General features: G+C 44.9%; 1 long non-coding RNA gene and 1 other non-coding gene across 4 annotated transcripts; both read right to left on the bottom strand.

Annotated features, from left to right (window-relative positions):
- Positions 1-5094: 5094 nt before the first annotated feature.
- LOC121082301 lies at positions 5095-25648 on the bottom strand. Of its 3 annotated transcripts, none has more exons than XR_005825969.1 (5): positions 25163-25648; positions 23936-24035; positions 9650-9775; positions 7118-7164; positions 5095-5311 (listed from the first exon to the last, which is right to left on the bottom strand). It is a non-coding gene; the product is annotated as an uncharacterized LOC121082301 (long non-coding RNA). The 3 variants fall into 3 exon arrangements; XR_005825968.1 differs by lacking the exon at positions 25163-25648 and adding an exon at positions 25028-25139; XR_005825970.1 differs by lacking the exons at positions 23936-24035; positions 25163-25648 and adding an exon at positions 13207-13260.
- LOC121082302 lies at positions 23436-23520 on the bottom strand. Its single transcript, XR_005825972.1, has one exon. It is a non-coding gene; the product is annotated as a small nucleolar RNA SNORD45 (small nucleolar RNA).
- Positions 25649-26118: the final 470 nt, after the last annotated feature.

Raw genomic sequence — 26118 nt, forward strand, 5'->3', positions numbered from 1 at the left:
TAACAAAGGGCTGCTCCACTGCGGCACGACGAGGGGCTCCCGAGGCGCTTTGCCACCAATCGCTCCCCTGCGGCGCTGCGCTACAGGGCTGCTCCGGGGCGGCACCACTGGGGGCTCTCCAGGAGCAACACTATCAGCATCTCCTCTGGGGTGGTGTGAGCGCAACGCAACACAACTCATACCACGCTGGAAAGAACAGACTTGAAATACAATACGTCATACCATGTATTACAAACAGCCCAGCAGAAAACACAAGACGTACCATAGGATACAAAATACAACCCTACGCACACCATACCCACTAGGCAGGAAATACAAGATACAACTCAAGAGACCCTCAGTACAATAAGCACTAAACCACGCAAAACCAAAACAATACATACAGCACAAAATACAGTCCAGATCAGATCATGCAATACCCAGTAGACACAGGACTGCGCAATACGGAACACAAAACCAACTACAGTACGCTCCACCATGTACCCCCCCGCCCTTGCTACAACCCATCCCCGACAAAGGACATTGTACAGGCCACTTAAGAGACACAGAAGAAGATGCCGTACAATCAAATACACCAAACCAAACGCCATACAAAAGAGCAAACGCAATGATGCGGCAATGACAGGCTCCTCCGGTGACATCTGGCAAAGGGCTCCTCCGGGGTGCCGCCATTCAGGGCTCCTTCAGCGCCGGGCGACGAAAGGCTCCACAGAGACGGCCTGGGCTGTGTGATGAACATGTCGTCCTCTGGGGCTGGCACGACGCAGGGCTCCCCAGGCTAAACAACCCCAGCTCCCTCAGCCTCTCCGAGACACACACCACGGAAGAAATCGCAGGAGCCAGGTCATTACAAACCATAGCGCATGTCACAAGACATTTCCAGAAACAGCGCACAAAACCAGACGCAAAATACAAGACAGGAAACAGAATCTGGGCGCGAAATACCTCAAAAGACAATACGTACCAGAAAATACAGGCAAAACAAGACAAAACCCAGTAAAAGACACACAACAGCAGGTACTATGCAATACATATAACATACAACAGAAAACAAAACACGAGTACATACCATCAAAATCATCCTGCACAATAAAAGACAGCACAAAGAATACACAGAATACTCAACAGACAATAAAAAATACTCTACAGAAAACAAAATCCATTCCATGCAATGTATACCATACAGCACACACTGTACAAGAACTACGACTCCATACACACAATACATATGCTACAATACAAAATACAAGTACCACAGTAGAAAAATACAGGCCAACTACAATGCGACACCATCCCAGAACGGACAGGAGATACCACAGGCAGGGACCAGACCCACAGTACCTACCGTAGAGTACGTACCAAATCACCAGCGTCAGGAAGATCTCCCGTGGGGCACTGCGATGCAGGGCTCCTCCAACACAAGTTGACACAGGTGCCCTAGCAGGCAGCACGAGAAGCGGCTCCTGCGGGGCGGCACAAAGAAAGGCTCCTCCAGGGCTGCGCAACCAAGGACTCCTCCAGAGCGGAAAGACAAAAGGGCTCCTCTGCCGCCAAGCCATCAGGGGCTCCTCCAATGCTGCACCACCAAGGGCCCCACCAGCATGGCACCACCAACAGCTGCTCCGCTGCACCAAAGGGGCTCCAAGAAGAGCTGGGCATCAAACAAACTGCTCCTCCGGCGCTCCCTGCTAACCACTGCTCTGCTGCGGCGGCACAAAGCCAACCTCTGGGGAGGCGCCAAGACACGCTCCTCCGACGGGGCGACAACAAGGGCGCCTGCGCAACGGCACAAGCACGGGCTCCTCCAGCGCAAAGCAACAAATGGCTCCTCCAGGGCGCTGCCACCATCGGCTCCTCCTCGGCAGCGTAACAAAGGGCTGCTCCACGACGAGGGGCTCCCGAGGCGCTTTGCCACCAATCGCTCCCCTGGGGCGCTGCACTACCGGGGGCTCTCCAGGATGGCTTGATAACAATAAAGCACAATTAATACCATGCTTGAAATACAATACAGAACACAACAGATTTAAAGTACCACACAAAAATGCATTACCAACAAGACAACCGAAAATGCAAGTTATACCGCAGCACACACAAGACTATACAGACCAGACCCACTATACACACGATGCATAAAACACAAGACAACACAGACAATACAATATACAATACAAAACAAACCACAGCACAAAGCGCTACCTACCGTGCTCCAACGTGGAACAGCACAAGGCTCCTTTTTCTTACAGGCCCACAATTCCTAACTAGCCACAGTCTGTTAATATTCCAGTCATGGTATGCTGCCCTTAAGTCACACCCCTGAGTAAAGCTGTATTTGTTCCTTTTCTTCCCAGCCTCCAGTTTCTGCATTCTTACCTCATTTGGAGATAACCTGTCAATGATCTCATAATGATTTATCTGTTGAGCAGTTCTTATCATCTTTTATATGAAACTAGAAATGTGTCTTCTCAGCTACACAACCCAGTCCAAATCATCCATGTTTATATTAACCTCAGGTATTTCTTAGCAGCTTCTTGAAACCTCAGGTCAGAGCTCCAGACACTCAAGCTGTACGCGTGTGGTGAACAAGCAAGAAGACCAGCACCTGGGTGTAGTCAGATCACATCCTCTGTCAGTTACATTTTTCTGCTAGTGGGAATGTTACTATTCCAGAATTATCTTATGGTCTGATTAACATTTTATACTCTATAGCAAGGTTTTCAAAAGCACTTACAGCAGCAGTCAGTTCCCTCAAAGGTACACAATTTTATGGGTGAACTGTGCTACAGAGGCACCCAATGACTTCCTAGAATAAAGTCAGCCATGTGTGACACAGCCAATACTACAACTGAGAAATATCCTATGGCTAGCAACCTATATAGCACCTAGCAGAAAATCCTGAAAATGTCAGCTGTCAATTTCGGCTGTAATCCCATCCCATATGATGCTTGCTAGTTTACTGTTTACCAGACTTTAGAGGAAAGTAATTATGCCCATGTTTACCCATAACAGCAGAATTTTTTCTAAGAATCACAGACTATAGTCGTGCAGAAGGAATTATGTCTGGAGGGAGAAGTCGAAACAAAGATGCTAAATACATTAAGAACAAAATCTCTCTTCTCAGCCTAAGCCTGTGAGAATAATAAGCCCAAGACCGGATTAACAAAGAAAAACTGCTCTTCATTTTCACAGCACTGCAGGTGGTATTTTACAACAGAAACAGGAATTCTGGAAAAATACTGATTACTTCCATATTTTTCCTACAAATGTATGTGGAGCATACGATGTTGGTTTTCATCCACCAGTGTTTTTAGATTTCAGCAGTGAATGATGCACTTCCATGTCTTCCCACTCCTCTCTTTCTGCTATAGTTTAACTCAGCTCCACAGCCCCTGAAGCTGCTCATTAAGCACAATTCTCCCTTTCCCCTAGTACCATATTTATAAATATGACCTTGAGACATTCCCTGAAATTATCTCCTTCACATGGGGAGAAAAAGCTTGCTGACCACCCCTTTACAAAGGGTTATGTTTGGAAGTGAGCCGATCGCCTTGCTAGAAAACATACACAGAAGTGTGCAGGAGAACTCTGCAGACTCCATAGCCACAGCAGGTCATTCATCCAAGTAGCAACACGGCAGTGAAGTCATTCACTAGTGACAATTTAATGACAACACACACTCCAGCCTTTCTTTTTTTTTTTTTTTTTCCTTCCTCCCTTACAGCTATTTCCCCGGTAATTAGCCTTAGACTGTTTCTCAGAACATAGACCACATTCTCCATTGGCAATTTGTAATCCATCTCGCAGCAATTAGACTATCGATGTTAAAAACTAAACATGGCAAATGTCATGTAGATAGCACCCTTCTTTTCTTGGCTGGTGGAGTTTCAGTGCACTTGAACAGAAATTAATCCTGCTGTGCTTAACAGTGCAGTTGTGCCAAACAGCACGAAATAAAGGCTAATGGAACCTTGCCTGTGTGATCTCGCATGGCTCGGTACGACCGCCTCAGACGTGAGCTTGCTGAGTGCAACCTTTTACAAGCTTTGCCCTCAAGAGAACTAAGCAAGCCAGTCAACAAGATATTGAGGGGAAAAAAGAAATTTAAACAATCATTAAATATGAACAGAACTTTAATTAATGAATTCCCTTCTTCCCACTGTGCATGGAATATCATTTTTTCCCTGGTTCGTTCTTAGGATGAGGAGTTGAATTTAACAGATTGAATTTCACTTCCATGTCAAAGATTTACACATTTACAAGAGAAGCACTTTTCCATCCATAGCCATGCCTGGCTGACCACCTGCCATGAGCTGCACACACAGGATCTACCATTCTGGTAAGGAAGGTCCTCTTATGAAAGACACAGCTACAATTTTAAACCTTCAAGATTAGCTTTAAACTTCAGATATGCACACAGTCCAGCTTGCTTCACTATTAAAATCTTAACCGCTCGCTGCACTTACAACGCTGCTTACAATTCTTGCCACTCTTTAATGCACATTTCTGCAAGGGAGCGGTGATCAAGATGGGGCTCATACTTGCATCATGGGATGTGGCAAAGCGTACAGCTAACAAATATGCCTCAAAATATGCTAGTGCACAGATACACCCATATCAAGCATTCAGTGACAGCAGAAGTACACACACACACGATAAGGAAATGGGATGGGAAAGACATTCCCGAGTGGAAAGTAGGTCGCAGAACAGAATGGAGGCCAAAACACTTTGTCTAGAAAACTACAGCTATTTGCACTTTACTTTCTCTAGAAGGCAGATCTCTGTTTTGAAGATTTCTGTAGGAAATGCCCAGCCACACCTTGGTGATCTCAAAGAAGACAAGTCAGTTCCCACCTCCACTCGAGATGCAGCAGTTCCACATCCTCATGCCTTGTTCAGGCCAGTGAAAGTAAAGATGGCATATCATCAGGCTTTCAGACTGCTCTTCAACGCTCACTTTTAAATTATTTCAGAAATAACAGGAAGCTTCACATTTGGAAGCCAAACTGAGATACAAGAGATGCCTTGAAACAGAGCTAAAGGAAATTTAAAACTGGAGTCCATGCACCTGCCACATGTAAGTTAATATTATTGGCAGCCGCAAAGCAAGCTAGGTGTACTACTGGTAAATGGAGGAGATACTCATACACAGTATTACAGGTTACATTATCAAGAGAGACTACAGCTTGCCTGTGATACTACATAATCCTCACTGATGTCTAGGAACTAAAGTTCGAAGGATACGTACGTAGTTCACAGGGAACACTGCCCCAGCTGAAAGGCATTACCCTTCTTCGACACTTCAGTCCTAACAAGCCTGTAACATCAATACCTCAGAGTAAATATAAGAAAAGCTCATCACCACATCCACAGATATCTTTTGACATTTATTTAGAGGTCAATGCAATGCAGAAGCGAGTATCTCAGTGTTTCAAGAGCAATCAGTCTTCATGGGGTAACCTTAACTAGCTGTGGATGAACTATTGGCTCCTTTCATCCTATTATGAACCCTGTTCAAGGAAGGAAGAATTGACTTGGTCACACATGTCTCTCAAAACATTTGTTTGTTTCGCTGCCTGCTTCCAGGGAAGGACAGGTGTGCTCAGCACACAGGAATTCAATTCCAGCACTATTACTTGCAAAAAAGGAAGCAGAGTTTTACTAAAATAACGACTACCTTCTTCTCAGGTAAGTATTATCAAGCATCTCCAGCACCACTAAATGCCCCAAAACCCAAAGCAGATCAGTTGCGTCCCATGCTGATGGGCCCATTCATAACATCAGAACATACCATTTTTTGAAGTTTTTGTCGTGTTCTTCTTTCAGGTACTAAAGAAAGAAATGTTATTAGCCAGGACAGAGTACAACCTAGCAATAAGGGTTATTCGGAGAGGTTGCTACAACAGAAGACTGACTTATTAAAATAAATGCTGCAATGGTTGTGCTGTATTTACAAGTATAAAAACTACTCTGCTGCCCCCAAAAACCTTTTTTTTTGTATTAAATGATTCTTGAAAGATTACCCAGATGAACTGTTCTTAAAATTATGAACCATGCCGTCTGTAGACAAACATCATCAGTACTGGTTGGGGTTTTTACAGCAGACAATTGCAGTATTTCAAAGCATTTAAATATTTTACGCCATTGTTTCCATAAGTGCAATTTCTCCTTAATAACTATAGAATGGTTTGGGTTGGAAGGGACCTTAGAGGTCATCTAGTTCCACCCCTCCTGCCATGGGCAGGGGTAATGTCATAATCCTGATTTTTTGAAGTAAAATGCATTATCATTACATTTCCCTAACTGTTCTGCTCTAAAGTATTGTCTTTTTGCATTGGGAATTAAATTGGAAAAAAAAACACCCCTTCAAGTCCAATAATTAAGAAAAAGCACAAAAAGAATGCAAAGTACATCTTTGAATTCTCTAAGAACAGACAAAATATAAACAGTATATTCCCCTGTGTTTTTCAACAAGTCTAGTTACTGGAATACAAAAAGACTTTTAGAATAGAATCTCAGATTCAGTTTTAATTATATTCCCTCCAAGCCTCAACAGAACATACATGCTATAGGGATACACACATTTTGCTGTGGGGATGGGAAAAAAAGCTACAGAAAAAATTTACTGCAGTATCCATTTGAAATGTTGAGAAATACTTCAGTATATTCCCTGTTTTCACTGTAATACTCCAGCTCCAAATGGAGGAAGCAGAATAGAGAGATCTGGTAAGACCATGCTATACCATGCTTAGTTTTCAATAAAACCTGTTAAACTCATGAAAACAGCCACTTGCCACCTGGCATTTTTGTCAAATCCTAAGATATAAAGCATACAAACTATGTCAGCGGTGTCTGACCCAGACCATCTTGTTTCAGTTGAAAAACATTTGAAAAAGTGAATGTAAGTGTGCAGCGGCCAAGCAGCCCTACCTTCCTTATCACAGACAACGGCAACACCGCATGCTCAAGAAGAGCAAGGGTGCGGGGCAATACAGAGCAAGCTGCAAATGCAATGTTACTTTCTCACTTAAAGCATTTTATTCCAAGGTGTTGGCATCCATTACTGGGTTTGGGGGTTCCCCCCCCCCACACACTTTGAGCTATACTGAACAACTTGGCTTACCTGGAGGTGCACTGTGCTTGTATTCTAGTTTATGCTGTGGATTCTTCCTGCAAAGAAAACAGTAAAAGCTTGATTTGCCACCTTGTTCCACACCTAACAAGAACCTAACAAGTTCGCAGAACTCCTTTGTATTTTGTGAATAATTTTCACTTCTTTTCAAAATAAAATTCTGTGACCAGTGCCTTACTGCAGTGTCTCAGCTTACGTAATGTAGGGTGGAAGAAAAAAAGGGTTCCATAAGAGTTCCTTTTGTTTCAGCCTTTTAAAAAAAAATAAAAAAGACAGCTGATCAAAACCAAGAGATGAGATAGTTTCCAAACTTGTAAGATGAGATGCATTTGTTCAGCATAATAAGAACTGATCCAATTATTTACTCTCACTAAAACCAAAACCAGAACATAACCTCTGGTGCATAAAGTGCAATGCACACACAGTGCATCACAAGTCTGAGATACCCAGCCGTAACTTCCATATTCTGCAACATAAGGCTAAAAATCAAATAGTTTGGGAAAATTAAAGAAATTGAAAAGAATTGCCTGTCTCAAAGTATCACAGGGAAAGGCCAAAGAAGGACTGTTAAGAGAGTTTACTCATTTCTGCAATATGCTGCTGCAATCTGGGAAGTTCAATATACAAGTGTGTATGTCTTCTATTAAAAAACAGCATCAATGCAATGAAAATTAAAAATTTAAAGTCAACTTACTCTTTGATCTGCAATAAATGCTCCCCTCATTCAGGCTGCGATCCAGGTCATGAACACACTGATTTATCCCACCCCCCAAAGCAGTTATCCAATGCTGTTCTAATGTTTTAACTTGGTCCCACTTACACCGTGCTGATCTGTTGTGTTAGTGTATTAGAGCAGCACGTTAAAATTGTTTCAGCTCAATTTACTTCTGTGCAGAAAATTAAAATTAAAAAAAATTCTAACTTTGGAAGAAAACTGGTTCAGTTGTCCTAATTTCTCCTTCTGAAAAAGAATCAACAATTAAAGCCCACTATTTAAGAATGGCATACCATTTGACGTTGCTTGAAACACAAGATTAATTTCTATAACTGCAGAATTTTTTTGATATTTTACAAAATACCCTTGCTGTGAAGACTGCCTTGTAAAACTAGTTGTTTATGTTTTCTTATTCTTCAAAAATAGAATACTCTTCAGTAAGAAAATCTTATTTTTACTTCAAATAACTTGTTACACATTCACATACTTGAAGTTGATTTACAGTTTTATAGCTACTGCTATCCCAAAGTGCATTTCATGTGCATTAGAAGGGATAGTTATCTGAATAAAAACATGCAAGTACAGCTTTCTATTAAATACCGTACTGAAACAGAACAGTTGCTTAATCCAGTGTTTTGCAAGTGTTGGTAGCATCAGAGCATTTGATCCCAACTCAAGGCACAGCATTTAGATAACTCAATTATGTATTCCAGTAGTAGCCAGCAGATAAAGACAACAAAAATAACATCAAAATCCTTCAAATGGCACCTGCTGCTTTGTGGAAAGAATTATCATTGCTTTGTGGGTGCCTCCTTTCTTCCACCCCAAAAAGAATGAAACACTGTTTAAGAAATGATCAACTAATACAGCACAGGAGTTGACTTATCTGCAAGGAGAGACAGTTTTAGTTTTGGACAGTGTCCATTGTACTCCTGAAAAGTATGTTGGCAATTTCAGGAGCGGTATAAACCTAGATTTCTCGTCCTGAGATGAGAAATTCATCTCACAGATGGTTTTTGAGAAAAGAAACACTTCTTCTGCATTAGTTGAACATAAGATGGCTTTTCCTTAAAAGTTACTCCCATTTTGTTACACTTTATAAAGAACACGCTCTTTAGGATCATCACGCTTCCAGGGAGAGAGAGAGAAAATGTTTCTGCTCAAGCACAATCTTTAACAGCAGCTGTTAGTTTCAATATGCCCCCACAGAAGGGCTGTTGTCTCAAAATACATCCTTTTGTCCATTGCATCAATTACAAAGCAGTCATTACACTCTGCTAAATACAAGTGTAAAACCTAGATATTGAGAAACAAATGGAACAAAAGGATCTTGTGAAGAAAATCAACAGCTGCTAAAAGAAACAGCAGTCAGCCATAAACTGGATTTTCTTGCTGGTACCTAAATTATGCTTTCTAACAAATCAAATACTGACTAAAATAGAGGTTTTGTACAAAATCTTAACAAATATTTTGTCAAAATCTGAACTAAAAGTTACATATCAAGAAGAACATGTAACAATAAATTATTGTTCCTATACAAGAACAGTTTACTACAGGTTGAAAAATGAGAAAGTTTTGATCTCCAGGCCACTGAACAGGTTCCAAAAGTCAAGGCTTCATGTTCACCAGCTGAAATCACAAATACTTGCACAGACCTTGGTGGCATAAAGGTAGCAGTCTGGCGCCAGTAAATTTGGAAAGCCACAGTCAAGATTTAACATCACTATCCTACTGTCAATTTGCAACTCCAGGGGAGAACATTCTTAACCTGTAAAACAAGCAAAGCCATTTTGTACAGTGCTTCTTACCTATAACAAGCCGTTCCATACGGACATTCAGGCCGGTTATCATTGTTATCCTGAGTTACGATCTCTGTTTCATGATTGTCATCGTCATTAGGGTGACTAAACTGCTGAAAGTGAATGGGATTCTTCCTGCAAAAGACAAATATAGATCAAGAACTGACTATTCCATTTAAACAGGAGAAGTGGAGGTAAGAAAGGTGTTACTGAATCAGTGACATTTTCAGCGGTTACAGAAAGAGAAGCTTTTAATGTTTAACTTGATGCAGAATGTAAGACCTGCTTTCAGGATAATTGAAGAAAACTTTTGTTTCAGCAGAGGCCGCAAGAGGTTAAAACTTGAATTCTCCTATTTGCCATCATCAGCTTTACGTTTCAGGCCTCCAACACATACACAATCTACTGATGTAGTCCCATAGCATGAATCTCGCTCCGTGGCTTGCTCCGTCATGACTCCCTCTGGAGTTACCAAGTGCTACACAAACCTCTCGCAAAGTCTGAGCTCAAGCTGCGAGGGCCAACCCATGGCAGCCGAGCAACTGCAGTCCTGAAGCCTTCCCACGCTCTCGGGTGATCGCCTGTGAGCTTCAGGCAGTATGTCTCAATCATTACTTCTGTTCCGTACGCAAGTTACTACTCACTTGAACACTTCAAATGCCAGCGTATTATTCCAGAGGGATGAAGTGCTGGGGCCTGAGCAGCAGGCCCTGAGCCAAAGCTGACCTCCAGAAGAACCCGCCAACCCAACCTTAAATATATGTATTTAGTATCCAATCATTAGCGAAATATGCACGGTCATTAGTGAACCATGGATGGCCATTAGCAAAAGATGCACCTTGGATAAACTATAATCATGAGAGAAGAGACAGCGCATCCTTCCTTGCTTAGAGGTGGGCGGCCAAAGCCATGAGTCCAGCTGTTTGGCCTTGTCTGGAAACCGGTGGTTAAAATCCAGTCGATAAAGGGAACTCCCTGGGTTCCTCCCAACCCCTGGCCAGGCTTTGGTGGCATCTGACAGGAGAGTGAAACCAGATGTTTCCGCGTTTGGAATTACGTGAGCTTGTTTGTTAATAGTATAAAAGCTGAACCCCCTTGCAGCGACGTTGCAGACCTCACCTACCAGGAGATGCCCTGCGCAGGACTTCCCCGCTGCCGGGACAGGCTCTCCAGATCCTCGTGCAACAGGGGCTCCCCAGCGACTGCGGAGCTGGAGGATGGCAACCTGTTAGGGCAACGGGTGATGTATCTTTCTGAACCACTACAGCTAGCTGTGAATAGTAACGATTAGGTGCATTGCCTTGCTTATCTGTTTTATTGTTTGAATCAGGGTACCGTAGGCTAATCCTTCTGTATGTGCATATTGCCTTATTTTCTGCATTAATTTGAAACAAACAGTGCATCAAGGGTATCTTCTGTATTGGTGTCTGTGTGCTATCTATTGACCCCATCAATTGGCAAAACAATGGAGCAGTCTCCTGGACATTACATTGATTATGCTCTCAGGTTTGCCTTGGCTACCGTGGCATTTTATTTGAAATACCAAATCACAACGATGACATGAAGTTGTACCCTAAGACATAACTCTGTGTGTAGCTGAGCCACACCGATGTTAGTGATGAGAGCACCGTACAAAATCACTTTGTGAAGAAGTGATGTTAAAAAGAACACAGAAAAATACAATACATTATGACTTCAGGAGAAATTCATGGGGCAGATCAAAAGACACTACAAAAAATTATGTCATAGTGAACATACTGTACTAAAAGCAAATCTACTTTTTCCCTCTGATTTCTTTTAGAGACACTTTTTTTCAAGCATATTTGAAAGCAAGAAAAGTGAGATGTTTTAATAAATGATTTTCCAAAAGATATACACAAAATACTTCAGTGACTTACCACTAATTCCCAGTGTACATAATCAACATCTTTGTGCAAACTGTAAAAGTGAACTGCTTGCCTCAAGCAAGAGCAATGATAACTTTAAACTGCAGAGGGATTACTGCTGTCATTTGCACTTGTTACAGCTGCATTTAGAAACACCAAGCCAGAAGCACGTATGCAGCTAGCGACATACACAGCAGCTTCCTCACCGACCACAACGGGCTCTTACGAACTTTCTAGGGAACAGTCAGTATTATTTTCAGCATTTCAACCAACACCGTAAGAGAAAAAGCGTTTGTTACAGCTTTTGCAAAATGATTACTTAAGCACCGTGAGCCCCGCTAACCATTCAGGCCTCCTTTCAGGCACCGAAAACAGATTAGATATTTAGTATTAATACTTTTACATCTCCATCTGCTTGGTATCTTTCACTCGGGAAACTCAGCAAGCAAGCTACAGATAAACTCTTCCAGGAGCTACTTATCAGAGATCCAGTGTCCCTTAGTCCTATTTACACAGGTGACAGACGCCTCGTTCTGGTTCTGGTCTTTTCTGTTGATTTCTGCAGACTGTAGGGTAAGTAAATACTGTTTCACTAGATATCATTGCAAGGCTGCATTTACCAGTCTTTTATTCTACAAGTTCTCAGAAAACATCACTTCTAACGCCACATTCAGGCTGGCTGCCTACTTCTTTTGCCATTTAAAAATAAATGGGATGAAACCAAGTCATTTTAGAGGCTACTTGCTTTGTTTTCTAAATGCACAGAGCTAACGTACTAGCAATATTAGCCAGAATTTGAGTTCAGTCATTTGAAACACAATTCATCTTCTCAAAGGGACACAGACGCAGCTAATGCTCTGTGAAATCATTTTAATACTTATTCCTACAATAAGATACATGCAGCATCATAGTCATGAAGGAAAGAAGGCCTAAGAGCTGCCAGTTAGCTAACCTATTCTGGTTTAGGTGATAGCCAGTTCCTTTCATGAATTTACTTCCAAAGCTATTTGGCCAATACCAAAGAGCCTTTATTGCAGGAGAGAAAAAAGAAAAAAAAAATTGTATAGGAGGAAGCAAGAATAAGGGAAGGGTCTTGAGGTACGCACCCTATCACTGGGCCTCAGGATTCTTTGGGCCAGTGGATGATGCTCCTCAAATTATTCATCACCTGTGAAGCACCTTAAACATGTCCTATTTCAGATGCTCAGGACTAGTAACAACATCATAGTTTATCTTACCTTTATGTGGATAATTTATACTTACTCCATTTCTAGATGTTGTGCAACAATACCCAGCAAAATAAATAGAAGCAGAGAAATGCACAGCTAATATTAAGTACACATTATCCCTTCTTGCAAAAATCTTCTTCCTTTTATTAAGAGTTTGGTTTGTTTGAGGGTTTGTTTGGGTTTTTTTGAATACAAGAGATCTGAGTTGTAAGAGCACAGCACCTTTCACGCTGGAAGCTGCACTCCAAAGTTAGTTTTACAACAAAACCTTGCTGCACAGGAACACGTTATTAATTTGATCAAAACAAAATCATTAAGCTTTACTCGCACAAAAAATAACCAATTAAAAGCCTATTTTAAGAATAAAGTTTTAGGAGAGTTGCCTTCTCATACACCGAAGCTCTGAATTTGTGACAGAAAATTATGCAAATAAAAATTATGCAAGTAACACAAAGTTCTTCAGAATCAATGCAGTCATCTCCAGCAGCAGCTGAGCATCGCTCAGTGAAATACTCAAGACAATTTTCATCTATGCAGCTCCCAAAAGCATCTTAAAAGCTTTTTCTAAAACAAATTTAAGTGGTAAGGTCAGAATCCCTGGCTCTTCTTAATCACATGCAGGAGACCCCTGCCATCTCAAGGGCTTATTTTCTCAGCCTACTAAAGAAACTGGTAAGGAAAACGTAATGACTCACCAGCACTAGTTATAAAGCCATAGTATTCAAGCCTGAAGTTAACGCCACAAGTGCGTGTAAGATGTTTATAAGTTCTAAACTGTAAGTCTTACTAGAAAACGGGTCTCATAAAAAGACAGATGCAAGTCTGTAGCTGCCAGATTTACAAGCTGAAGGTGAAACGAAAAATACTTCTTTCCATAAACAAAGAGCACAGTATTTAGAAGAATGCACATACAAATCCAAAGGCTGGTTGAGCATGCCCTGCTTTGACAGTTATAGGAAAGATTCACACACACCCAGTCAGCACAGAACTGTACCACAGGCTAGCCAAAGGATAGAATTGTGGACAAAAATTGTGAAATTACAATTTCAGATTCAGCTGTACCGCACCCCTACTATGCAACTCGAAATGGGGGTTGGGTTTGGATTTGGTTTTATTTTTAAATCCCTATTCTTCTAACTTCTGAAAAGCGAGCAGCAGACAAGAAAACGAACACAAGACAGTATTCAAAGAGTAAGTTCCTTGACAACAAATATAGTCAGATATAACACAGACAGAGCACTTGCCTCCTAGTGGTAACAGCAGTTTCTTTCGATTTGGAAAAAGCTTCAGACTGCCACAGGAAGAGAATCTCACACTGACGGAGGATAAGAAGAAGAATCTCTGCAGAGAGAAGTGTGAATCAAGCTTGACTCTTTCAAAAAGCAGTGTTTTCAAATTCATAAATGAAGAAACTGAACTGTGGGTTACAAAGTTATTTCCTAAACATTTCAGGTACGTGTTAGAGACATCTAATAAAATCAACTAAACTAACATTTCATCTTTTCCATTTGTGCTGTTCAACCACGCACCCACCAAAGGTGCCTGTCATATGCAGAAGACAAGTACCTCTTACTAGGAGTTTATAAAATATGGATTAGAAAACTGAAGAGCATTCAGTTATTGGAAAAATGACATTTTATATGAAACCTCACCTAGAAAGAACACTGTAAGGAAATGTTATGGTTACCAAAGCAGTCCTCATTTAAGACGTTGACTCCTACAGCACATTGTGCTAGAAGACACCTTTCATAAGGTTAATGGAAGGAGACAAAAACCAGCTACTCATCGTACTCAAAAGAGCACTCAAAGCAGCTCCTCTTCCTTAGCAACTCTAAAAAACAGGTTTTGCTCAAGGAGAACACTACACAATCAAAAACTGAATACGCTATCAATGCGTTCCTTCAAAGCGTCCATTCACATCACACTTATGCACACTTCTGTCAAGAATACGGGTAACTGCAATGGCTTGCTTTACTGCAACATAGCTATCTCATTGACGCAGAATGACTAATTGGTGGTCTTGCATTAAAAGCACATACAGGACAGACGATAAAGCACCCTTCTTTGCAAACAAGCAGGTTTAGTCTCATCACATTTCCTGAAGACCAAAGCTGATGGTTTTGATACTTCCTATTTACAAATTTCTCCAACAAAATAAGATTTCGTTATGTGCTATTTCAGAGCATTCTTTTCTTCTTATAAAGCAACACTTCCCAAAAGTACTGCCGCAAATGTTTTAGAATAAAGACCCAAGAAGAAACGTGCACATGCAGACTCCTATTGCATGTTACCTGTAACTAAAACTTGCCTTCCAAAACATTAGGAATCCTTCAGCGTGTCAGAGCATTGAATCAGCTTCACCCCCACAGAGGGGAAAACTTGTCTGAGCAAAATGAAGCTGGAGCAAACTAAAGGCTGCATTTGTACTACTGGATCAGCTTGGCTGCCTAATGAACCATGTCCTCCTCATAATCATGAAGGGCAAAAACTGAGATACGCGAAGGAATGCTACATGAAAACTGGAAGTCTGATGTGCTCATGAACACAACAGCTTTACGCAGTTATCTGCGGCAACAGGCACACCAAACATACACAAGAACCCATTTACTTGTGCTTGCTTGTTTGCTGAACAACCTAAGTTTTTACTGTCACTCAAGCCCCTTGGGGGAAGAGGTAAAAAATACAAAAGTAGTAACAGTGATAATATTTAAAAAAAAAATAAAAATCACAGGACCTCCTGTTTCCTGGATTAGCCTTATCTTTTGTGCTTACAATGTACATAGATTTATGTAGTGCTCAAAATCTTCTCCTAAAGGCAGTTCTCAGGTCACTGGTCACTTGCTACCCTCAGGAACACCTCTAGACGCCTATCTTCTCTTCAATATATTAACACATGGCATTACAGATCTTTTCTGGGCAGAAAGAACTAGCAGGAGACCAGGCACTCAGCACTGGGGTTTTGGGGATCTTGCTGGAACATTTGTATCGCACAAAACATTTGTATGACAGATTGTGAATTGAGAGGATATGAGTAGCAGAAAAAAAAATAAAAATCATCCCTCAATTGAAGTATCACCAAAGACACTGACCAGATAAGGGTTCACAGGGAGTTTATAACTGTGACTTGTTCTGGTTTTAAGAGGGGACTGAATGCTTAAAAAATAAAAAATAATAAAAAAAAAATGGTGCAGATTGGCCAAGTTACAACAGAAGCAATTCTCCATTATTTAGGGATAACAAATAATAAGCATTTTAAAGAGTCAGATCACAAAGCATACAATAACTTCATCTCTCATAAAAGTTTCAGCTGCAGATAAAATAAGCCTACAGGGTCTATGTTGGGCATTTCAGTCATTTACATCTCTTCTCCCTGCCGGTACATGTACTGTACACACAGGGGGGTTTATTTCTTTCCTTTTTAAAGTGGACCTTTGTTTCTTATTTCCTAGAACTCTGCATCGTTTAATCTGCTGAAGTACATCATCCCTTGTTTAGGTTATATTGGAAGTTAGCAAGACATCCCGGCTCCTCCTTTTATACTTTTAAAATTCTTGCTATGCCATTGGTTTCTCATCAGTCCCCATTTACCAAAAGATTTCTTTCAAATCAAAGCTTGTAACAACTTTACTGTTTTCGGTAGCTAATACAGTACTTCTTAATAACAAGCTAGCTTAAGCTGGGTTTATTTTTGCTTCACCTGTAACAGCCTGTTCCATACACGCAAGGTGGCCTCTTACGCTTGTTCTGTTTGGAGCTTTCTGAAGTATCTGCACTTCTGGTTGAATCAGAAATCTGTCTTGTAATCCAGATTTGCATCAGGCTCAAGAGTCCCTTCCTGGGCACCAAAAGATCAGGAAGTCCTGCCCAGTGAGCCTGTTGGCTTGCAGAACCAGTCATCTGCTCTTTGTTTACTGTTTCCTCAATTCTATTTCCTTTACTGGAGATCTGACCTACTCTTTTAGACAATTTACTATGCCGCTGCCTATCTTTTCTTCCCAGAGAACTTCCAGGGGTTTTTGTTCCAGTCTTGCCATTCCCTGCCATCTTTCTCATGGTATTCTCAGGAGGAAATCCAGAGCATTCTGTGGAACAAGGTTCCATTTTGAAGGACCTGAAAATGTACATTCTTCAGAACTAAAAGCTTTAAGGTCAAACTCTGCCTCATCATTCCTGTTTTCAAAGTGAGAGAATCATAGTAGAGCCCAGCTGGAAAGGACCTTGATAGAGATTAAAACCAGCCCCGTGGGCACATATTAGCTTGGGGCTCATCGTTAGCCAGCAGATGTGTTACACTTGAACAAAAGGTTAGATGATGGAAGTGTAAAGAACTCTAGTAGGTAACAGAAACTAAACAGCAGACTGCTAATGTATGCAAAGGTAATCAGGAAATTTAGGTAACTGCCCAATAAGATGAAAAGTACATCCTGAAGAGGCGCCAGAGGGAGGAGGTTATGATAATGAATTTTTGGAAACCTTACGTATTTGCATGACTTTGTACAATAAATATCTGTCGGCTTGTTGAAACAGCGTGCAAGTTAGGAGTAGCGATCCCCCTTGCACCCAACGCTGCAATAAACATACCTCTTTGTAACTGCCCTCGAGTTGTACAGTTCGATTCCGCGTGTCAGTTTGGCGACCCAGGTGAGACCCTCTCTGTCCGGCTGTAGGACCTGCTGAGGACGGGACTCCTCTGGGTGCCCCCAAGGTTTCTCAGGAGGACTCCCCTACTCACCTAGATGACTGCGAGGACAGACAGGGACCATCATCGGTGGACCAGGTATGTCGCAGTTGGGTTGGGGATACCTGTAAGTTGTGAGGAGACGTCCTACGTGAGGTAAAGGGCGCTGGTGCTTGCCCCTGGGAAGGCTGGGGGTGGGAATTCGGGTGCTCTCCTCGCTGCGGTAGCGGGAAGGGGCCTCTCGAGGGGTAACAGGTTTCCTCCCGAGTGCTGTGTTTTGGCCAATTTGGGTTCTCTTCAAGAATGTCTTTTGGCCATTTTGTCATCTGTTGTAAAATTCGGTACCGTGTATTAGTTGAGACCTCTTGTTGATATTTGACGTTCTGGGGTGGCATAACGGTGTTTGAGGTCGGAATGTCCATCATAAAATGGTATTGTTGCTATCTATCCGAGTAGCAGAGTGAGTGTGTAACGGGCCCTTTTGTGCGAGTGTTTTGTGCAACTGAGACATAGCTCAGCTACAAAGCGAGTGCTGAAACCTGCAACTTGTGATAATTTTTATTATTTACTGTATTGCATAAAGGTGAAATGGGAGGTCAACAGAGTGGAGAAAGAGTGAACATGAGCCCTTTGGGTTGTATTTTGGCTCACTGGAAGAATACAGGAGGACCGCAGGGTGGGAGTGTGAGGGAAAGGGTTAAAGCAGTTTTAGTAGGTCTAATTGCTTAAGGATTACCTAGATTGTTGTTGATAAATAATGCTTTGTTTTACTAACTATTGCGTAAATTAACTGAAGCAAGGAGTCTACAGCTCCTCCTGAAGGACAGTTTGTGATGAGAACTAGCTAAAACCAACTCTATAGTCTGGACAAAGACCAAGGAGCAACTGAGTCTGGCAAAGAGAGAAGGTTCAGAGTGAGGAAGACTACCAAGCCTTCATCCCCATGACCCCCACGACCAGCAAGAGGCACTACGCAAACGCAGTTGGGAGGGACATATGGAAATGACTTCTTGGGACTAATTTTAATATGAAGCAGGGCTAGGTTATGAATATGTATAGGTATATTTGGAAATCTTATGTATATGCAACATTTGATTATATAAATTGAGACAAGTTGTTGCCCCTGGCGCACACGGCTTTGGTGGGACTACCCCTGGTGCTGCCCAGCGCTGAATAAACATACCTACTTTACAATCTGACAAAGATTGTGGAGTCTGATTCCACACGTCAAGCAAACATTGATAAAATATGATAATCAATGGTGGCCTTTATATATCTTAGAAGATCAGGAAATTGTAACACCTCGCTACAGTTAATGCTATTTTTAAGATGACAAGGGAAATGGGACGACGCATGCAGATTTGTTTTTCACATTGAGAAGCCATACAGAGTGTGGCAGAAGGAGCGTGGGATTAATATAGCACCACCTGATCCTTTGACTTTGGCTCTAGAAAAGGACAAGGAAAAACTGAGACCTAAACTAGAAAGATGTTCTTGTTGAAGTTTTTTGTGTAATATAGGATCGCTGTGTTTTGTAAAGACAGAGCCTCGGGCTGTGGCTCCTCCTGGGGTGAAGCGTATTGGGAGATAAAAACTTGCACTAATGTAGGACCTGAGGCGGGGGCGGGGGTCAAGGACCCCAGGGAAGGGTTAAAGTCTTGGGGTGAGTTTGCACAAAGCCCCACACCCGCTGGGAGGTGCGGCTGAGCCAGGCTGGCCGCATGGCAGGCTGGTTGCTGGCAAAGGCACCACAGGTAAGGACACAGACTTCAAGCAGCGCGGAGCAGATTTGCGTTCAGGGTTCGGAAGGGTTAAAGCAGAGGTGCTGTTGCAGAGGCAGGCACTTGTGCCTGCTGCAGAGCAGGGAGCATCTCCTGCCCCGAATCCTTCCAGTGCGAGGAGGCGGGGGTCGCTGTTGCTGACACCAGAGCTGAAGGACCTGACAATGTCACCCCAAGGGCCGCAGCATTGGCAGCACGACAGGGCCGGGAACTGGCCCCTTCGGGGCACGCAGTGGGGGCGGGGGGCGGGCGGGAATAAAGGCGAATCTGTGATGGGAGATTTAGATGCTTGGAAGTCGGTTGTGAAAGACTATCAGGATGACCCAACAGGAGGAGAAAAAGGGTTGATTGTTCCTGGGTAATCGCCATGTAGAGAAGCTGACAGAAGCAGCACGGACTGCACAGCAGGTCAGAGAAGGAAAGCCGGGTCGTGCTGTGGTCACAGCTACGGCGGCGGCTTCGGGAAAAGTGAAAACTGGCAGAGGGACTAAGGTGAGAAGACGAGGCAGAGGCAGAGGAGGGATGCCTGGCAGAGGTGAAAGAGCGAACCCTGCCCTGCGGGCCCGGATCAGCGGGCACATCGTAGGGAAGTGGGCACGGGCAGCCAGATTGCCCAAAGCTGAAGAACCATCAGGGGGTTCCGGTGACTGCATCAGAACCAGACTGAGAGGCCTGGGGAATCCGCCCTAGCGGATCCACTGGTTAAATTAAAGCTGGGGACTAGAGAAAAAGGAGGTGGGATTTTTAGTGAATACAAACCCAACTTATTTGGTGTTAAACTTCAGCGAGAAAAGAATTTATTACAGTTGTGGGAGCTACTGGCCGCCAGGAAAAAGCATTGTGAAACCTCTGAAGTACAAATTAAGAAAAAAAAATCAGAATGCCATTTCACCAAAATCTTTAACCAGGTATATCCGGGAGTAAATTCCAGGTAAGGCGAAAAATGCTTTACCTGTTACAGCAGAAATGAAAAGGGGGGCCTGCCCAGTTCGGGCAAAACAGTATCCCTTGGTCAGCAGGGCTGTGGGGGATATTGGCACAAAAACTGAAATAAAAACGCACTCTGTAGTAGTTCTACTACCAATGTAAATCTGTGTGTTTTGCCACGGCAGCGACTTGTTATGGGATGTGCAGATGAAACTCTGCATTGACAACAAAGTACAAGGAATAAGGTTGGTCAGGTGCCTCCTACCGTAGTCAAGGGCAAGACTGGGTTGGCCTCTGTGTTTGCCACCAAGAAGAATCTTGAATTCTGCTGTTGGCTGCAACCCAGTAGGTACCGAGTGGTGGGAACATGTGCCATGCCAGACCTTGATGTGAGGAATGGCCCCCGCTGTTATAAGAGGGTCACCCAGGAAGGAAGAACATCACAAGACCCATTGGGGCACTGACTCATAGTATAAATATTTAGACTGACAAAATTGTAGGGAGAACATGAATCAAATGGGGACAATTGGAGAAGAAAATTATCCAGGGCAACAGTGACAAACTGATTTCTCAGAACTCCCAAGAAAAGGGGGGTCTTGATACCTGCTGGTCATGACGAATGCCTTTTTAGGGTGGCCAGAAACACACCCTTGCTGAACCAATAAAGCTAAAGTAGTAACCAAAGCACTATTATAAGAAATAGTACCATGATTTGGGGTTCCAGCAGTAATCTCATCAGACTGGGGGCATTAGCAAAAAAGGTTGCACTTGCTGTCCAATACTCAGCAGTGGGTACAATCCGTAGCCGCAGGAATGTTAAGGGAAGGAACATCAGGAATACTATCTCAAGAAATAAGGGAATTAATAGGCAAAACCAGCCTCACCACTCAGTTTGAAAAACATCACCAGGCTTGGTGACAACTAGTAAACTTCACCTACAACCCACAACAGGAGCAAACTGAAGCATATGTGCTCCCAATTAGTGCAGCAAAAGAACAGGCAATCTTTCCCGTTGCGACACTAGGAGCCATACACCAGAAAGTCACCGTCAGACCCCTAGGCCATAATGTTTGGGCAAGTTATGGTCCGACCAAAGGCAAGTGGCAGTCAATGAACATGGAAGTATGTATCCCCAGGGAACATCTGGGATACATCTGTGAAAACGCAGTAATAGAGAATGAAGATCTGTGTTTAGGTATCAAAAAGGCTATGCGTGCTTTTGAAATGTTTCCACATATTAAAGCCCAGCCACAAGTATTTTATGTAGGAAATGGATGCACATGTGTTACAACTTCTTCTGGTAACAAGAGTATCGATAATTGTCATGAAATGGCAAATGGTACTAAATTTTGTATGTGTAATTTTACCAGAATTGTAGGCTGTGACTTTGATTATGTTGTTCCTGTAACTACCAGACAGTTAATTGGAACTGATTATACCCTGTATCATGATATACCTAAATTACAAATAGGCATGAACATTAGCCTCTTCAAAGCAATGCTTAGACACCCCAACATAGAAAGACTGGTCCAAGAAATAAACAGAACGGCCCAACACATGCTTCGACAGGAGAAACGTGACTCTGAAAATATAAAATCCATCTTTAGCCGATGCAGAACAAGTTGGAGAACATCACTGGTGGGACACCTTTGCAGGCCATTCCCCCAAAGCAACACAAGTATTCTACTATTTAATACATCCCATGTTAAGTCATGTTGGAAGGAATGATCCTGTTATCTCTCTTAAACGTCTGTCTGTGGTATAAACCAAGTATCATAGTCAGAAGAACACAAATAATGTGATCAATGATGCATGTCTACCAAAACCCTTTGTCTTCAGAACTTGACAAAAGACTTCCCAAGTCCCAAGAAAAAGGGGGAATGAAACAGAGCAAGGTCTTGAAAGTTTATTCGGGATGAGTTTGGTACCATGCTCTGGGGGATGCTCTGTTTATGTTGAGATACAACAGAGACGGCACGGCCTGTTCTGTTCCGCTGATGCTACTGAAGTAAGAGACAGGAGAAATGTACTCTGAGCAATCTAGCAGTCATAAATAAAGATAAGGTGGGCATCTGAAGGAGATGAGAAGGCCATGAGTCAGGAGGTTTTGCAAGCTCCAGCCAAAGAACGGAACGACCACCCAAAAGTCTCCCCAAAAGACAATTCTAGAAGACTCCACCTCAAGCTCCGCCTAAACCCCATCTATTATGAATATGATGATTAGATGTCGAAATCAAATGAATATGTATGTAAAGATGTTGTAACCTCTCGTGAAAACTGTATAAATTACCTGACTTTTCACTGAAAACTTTGGGGCTAGTTTGTCTGGTGCGAACGGGCTAGCTCCCCAATGTTCCACAAAATAAATACCTTTGCTGCTTAAAGACAAAATTCATCTCTGAGCAGTTACTCTGTGCCGTTTTGGCATCACCCTCCTAGAGAACTGCAGAGCTGTGGACTTTCAGAAACACCGGGGCACAACGCTTGGCCAGCCTGAAATGTTCAGGAGGCTCTCAGCAGTAGAAACCGTTCTGACTTTACAGCAAGGCTGACCACACTTGCGAGTTTTCTTTTGCATGCTCACACCTGCAAGCCAAATCAGAACAGCTACACACACAGCAGAGCAATTGCTCAGCACACCTACACCAACAGAGCTCTCCTAAAGCACACCTGGAGCCATTCATACCCCAAGTCAACATCTACAGCGGAACCTGGTCACAAGCTTTGACACAATGTCATTCTGGGGTCAAACTGATGCACACCAAAAAATTAGTAAAACACACCTCCTTCTCTGCCACGTCAGGTATCGTGCTCCTTCAGTTGAGCTGTAACTGTTACATTATTTCCCAAATGCAAAGCCAAACAGAGAAAATATAACCAAGCATGCTCCTTAAAAAGCAACTCTGCACAGGCAACTGTTCATTGCGTGTGACCAAGGGATGATGTGACCACGGCCCTTTAAACTTTCAGGATGCCTAGGCGGGACTAAACGGTGCTTGCAAACAAAGAACATGCCTGCTCGTTAAGACAGGCTGGTCAAGTTTACCACCAAAACTCTACATCACCATTTGCCAACCCTGTCCAGCTTTGGGTCGCCAGAGCCACACTCAGTTCACTTGAAAGCATCTCCTAGTAGCAGTATCAAGCTCAGAACTGTACCTCCCTGATGCCTACGTGGAAGAAAACTCAAACTGTGCCCCCTTCTCCTTAAGCTGGGTTACAGCTTGTGACAGGAATTTCATCCCACTGCTTGGAAAACCTCCAAGGCTGCAGCTGAAGGGAACTGGAGTTCCCTGCGTCTCAGAGTAATTCTAGAGCTAAAGTGGTGACAGACATCAGCTCTAGATCAGACGATACATGCCAGCACTCACCACTGACCCAGGGTGGCAACCTCCTTCTGTCCTACCCAAAGGTTTCAAACCCAACACACTGTCTTCCTACGGCAGGAAGCTTTTCATTTTTTACTTTTTAACTTTTTACGAATTTATAATTCGTAACACCATTAACGCATTCCTTGAGAGGGGACTACAGATACATTATGCAGACCACCAAGCTGCCGTTTGGAAGTGCTGGAGCCTTATGGTGAGAAATTTTTTCTACAACAGAGCGAGCAATGGTGAATAAATAAGACTGAGACAGGGTCCTTTTCCTCGAGGGAAAAGCATGCAACACATCAGCGATTGTTGAACAGACGGGCAGAATTCTCAGAAAAAGCAACCCCTAACTCTTAATAAGAAAAAGGTCATTCCTCTTAATAAAAGCACAGCTGCGCTGAAACAACACAATGTACTCACCTGTCCTCCTCCCAGATGAAGGCACATAAGCAACATGTTTCTCTGGAAATGACACGCTTAGGGCATCAGGTTTTCTTACCCCATCCTTTCATGGCATCACCTTTAAAAAACACCAAGAAAAGGTCAGTTGTGGTGTTGGCTTGGGAGATTCCCATGCCTGGGGGGAGTCAGGAATTCCACAGCAGTAAGTGCCTCTTTGGACACAGACTTTCCTGAAGGTGCTCCCCGCCTCCAGACAACTCCCTGGACCCCGAGTGGCACGTACAGGTGCAAGGAGGAAAAGAACGTCAGGGAACAGACCAGAAACATTAGGGAAAGGCGGGGGCGGGGGGGGGCGAGGGACGAGAAGAAGAAAACCTAAAAAGAGACGGATACAGATGAGGACAGAGATGTAAAGGGAAAACCAGCCCTGGGCTGCAGGACAGAGGCGGAGGATGAAGAAAAGGGGAGAAGGAGAGGGAGTGGGACACAAGCAGAGAGAGTGAAAGAGAAGGGAGCAGCAGAATGAGAGAGAAAGACAGAAGGGAAGAGGGAGCAGGACAGAAGAATAGGATGGAGAGCTACAGGGAATCAAAACACGATGGGTTTGTATGGCAAGGTTTGGGGAGGAGGAGGAAAAGGAGGAGAAAGAACAAGAAACAACGTGTGATCAACTGACCGCAGCTGCCGTTCCCCATCCCCCTGAGGGGAGGAGACAGGGAAATCGGCAGTAAAGTTAAGCCCCGTAGAAATGGGGGCTGGAGGGAAGGTGTTCTGAAGATTTGCTTTTCCTGCACATTCTCCTGCTCTGACTTGACTGCTAATCAATCGCGCTGATTTCCCCAGGTTCAGTCTGTTTCGCCCACGGAGGTAATGGCGGAGTGACCTCCCCATCCTTGTGCCCACTCGTGAGCTTTTTGTTATATTCTGTCCCCCCTGTCCAGCGGAGGAGGGGGAGCGGTAAGAGCAGCTTCGGTCCAGCCCGGGTCACCCCCCACACACACACACACACAAAATCACAGCGGCACAGGGAAGGGAGGGGGGGCAGAGGAGGGGCAGGGGGCGCCTGGGGCACACAGGAGGGGAGACAGGGTCCCACAGACCAGGACTCACCACAGCTCTCGCTTTGGTACCGCTGCGAAAATGTGCCGGCTCAGACGCGCCTTTCCCCCTCTCTCCTCCCTGCCTCCCTCCCGCAGAACGCCGGCCGCTCGGCTCCCCCGCCCCGGTAACCCCCGGGTGTCTCACGGCTCTTCCTCGCAAGACGCGGCTCCCGGACACGGCGCGTCGCTCCCTCGCGCACCGGGGGCCGCCCCAGGCGGTGGGTGACACACGGACCCCGCTGTGCACGCGGGCACCCGGCTGCTGCGGGGCTGGTCCCCCCCCCCCCGCAGGGCCAGGCCCTCCGTGCCCGCAGCAGGAGGCAGCTGCTGCCCGCCCGCCCTCGGGTTCCCTCTCCTTCGCCTCTCCCCGGCCGGCCCAGCTCCCGCCCGCAGCCGGGCCGTGCCCCCGCTCCCCTCCCGCACCCGCGCCGCGGGGGGCGAGGCCGGGCAGGGACAACCCCCGCCAGCCCGAGGCGGCGCGGCCCCCGGCAGCGGGACAGAAGCGCGAGGGGCCGTGACCGGCGCCGCTCGGCCCCGCCCGGAGCCGCTCCCGCCGCAGGCCCTTCCCGAGCGGCAGCGGGGGGCCGGCTGGCCGCCGCCACGGCAGCGCCGGGGGCACCTGGGGCTGGGGCCCGGCCGCGGGGGCGATGCTGCAGCGGGGGCAGCGGCGCGGGGCGAGCGGGGCCGCGGCAGGCTCGGGGGTCTGGCGAGCTGGGGAGGCGCCGGCGCCCGGGGGGCGGCCTCCTGCTTCCCCGCCCCCCCCCCTCTGCCCCCGGACCCTCCGGGGCTCCCGCACCCGGCTCGCGGGCGACTGGAGCCCCCCGTGCCGCCCCCCGAGGCGGCCGGCGGGCACGAGACACCCCCACCCCCCCCGCAGGGTCCGCTCGCCTCCCCTGCGCCCCCGGCCCCCCCGCCGGGCTCGCCCCCCGCAGCAAAGCGCCCCCCGCGCCGCGCCGGCAGCCCGGGCCCCGCCGCTCCGGCCCGCAGCGCCGCCAGCCCCCGGCACGGCCCGGGCAGCGCGGCCGCAGCCGAGTGCCGGCAGCCGGCACCGCCCGGCGCTCCCGGCACAGCGCGGCCGCCCCCCGGCAGCGCAGCCCCCGG

This window comes from Falco naumanni, unplaced genomic scaffold, assembly GCF_017639655.2.
Source record: "Falco naumanni isolate bFalNau1 unplaced genomic scaffold, bFalNau1.pat scaffold_66_arrow_pat_ctg1, whole genome shotgun sequence".
Taxonomy (NCBI): domain Eukaryota; kingdom Metazoa; phylum Chordata; class Aves; order Falconiformes; family Falconidae; genus Falco; species Falco naumanni.